Source organism: Marmota flaviventris, chromosome 9 (genome assembly GCF_047511675.1).
Source record: "Marmota flaviventris isolate mMarFla1 chromosome 9, mMarFla1.hap1, whole genome shotgun sequence".
Lineage (NCBI taxonomy): Eukaryota > Metazoa > Chordata > Mammalia > Rodentia > Sciuridae > Marmota > Marmota flaviventris.
In genome coordinates, this window is record NC_092506.1 from 76,899,580 (window position 1) to 76,901,255 (window position 1,676).

Consider the following 1,676-nt stretch of genomic DNA (forward strand, 5'->3'; position numbering starts at 1 on the left):
CATGCAAATGAGTGGCATTGTGCACTGCATTTTATTAATGTGTTTTTAAAACTTATAATTCATTTATAAGGATGTAAACTGAAACATGATAACCTTAATTTGCTAGACAATATCTGAAACAATCTATACACTAGAGAATTATTGGTGATTGAATTACCATTATTGATTGAGAAGATAATGTGTTAGTTGTTACCTTATTTTAATGTTGATCAAAAATTTGTGTTTTGCATCTCCACCTCTGCCAACTGTGCGCTGCAACCTGCACCACTGCCACTGACACTGCTCATGCCATGGGAGCCATGACTGACGACGAAGTGATACAGAAGTGTCTCCTTATTGATGGAGATGGTGCTGGAGATGATCGAAGAATTAATTTGCTAGTGAAAAGTTTCCTTAAGTGGTGCAACTCTGGATCCCAGGAGGAAGGATATAGCCAGTACCAATTGATGCTGAGTACACTATCTCAATGTGAATTTTCAATGGGCAAAACTTTGCTGCTGTATGACATCAATCTCAGAGAAATGGAAAATTATGAAAAAAAATTATAAAGAAATAGAATGTAGCATTGCTGGAGGTCATGAAAAAATTGCTGAGTGCAAAAAGCAGATTCTTCAAGCAAAACGAATACGAAAAAATCGCCAAGAATATGATGCTTTGGCAAAAGTGATCCAGCATCATCTAGACAGGCATGAGACATTAAAAGAATTAGAGGCTCTAGGAAAAGAATTAGAGCATCTTTCACATATTAAAGAAAACATTGAAGATAAGCTAGAATCGAGCCAGAAACAGTTTCATGTTCTTCTTAGTACTATCCATGAACTTCAGCAAACATTGGAAAATCATGAAAAACTCTCAGAAATAGAAGAAGCTCAAGAAACAAGCATGGAAGCAGATCCTAAGCCATAGGCAGGTGAATCACTGCTCCCTCAAAATATTGAAAGAGCTATATATTCTTAGTGTGTTTAGAATTTGTTGGGCTCTTGACATATTTGAAATTTAGCTAGTGAAGTACTTTGCTATTAAATATTAATGCACATCTCATTTATATTTCTTTATACAAAGGAAAATGGCTTCAGTATATATGTTTTTATTGAAATGCATTTTTAATTTGTAAAAAGTAAAAAAAAATCCAAAAATTTTTAATAAAATATCTCCAAGCTAAAAAAAAAAAATGTGTTCTGGCTACAACACTTACTAGTAAAAAAGTCAAAGGCTTCACCAAGATAGAATGATTATGAAGTTAAAGACAATAATAAAGCTAAAGCTCAGGCACATGCCCTTTACTTAACCAAGGAACATTAGGATTATTTCATTTCACTTCAGAGTTACACCCTGGAGTTATATATTGAATCAAATGCCTAAAGGTCAAACAATTAGGGAGAAATTGTACCTCAACAAAATAGGAGTACAATTTATTGGGGGAGAATAGGGTTTGGCATAATACAATAGGTAATCTGTTCTAATTATCTTTCTGATCTAAGTAGATGTGTGTTATTGAATGAGAACTTGAGTACAATTTTGTTCAGGCCTTTCTCTCTTCAAGAATAGATGAAAAAAATTTCCTAGTTTTCTTCCTTCAGAACAATGGAATCAGAAATCCCACAACCCTTCTAGAAAGAACTCACCTGCTCTCTCTGCATGAACTACCTTTCAGACCCAGTCACCATAGGCTGTGG

General features: G+C 34.4%; 1 pseudogene; it reads left to right on the forward strand.

Annotated features, from left to right (window-relative positions):
• Positions 1–290: 290 nt before the first annotated feature.
• On the forward strand, positions 291–906 carry LOC114082295 (THO complex subunit 7 homolog pseudogene; annotated as a pseudogene).
• Positions 907–1,676: the final 770 nt, after the last annotated feature.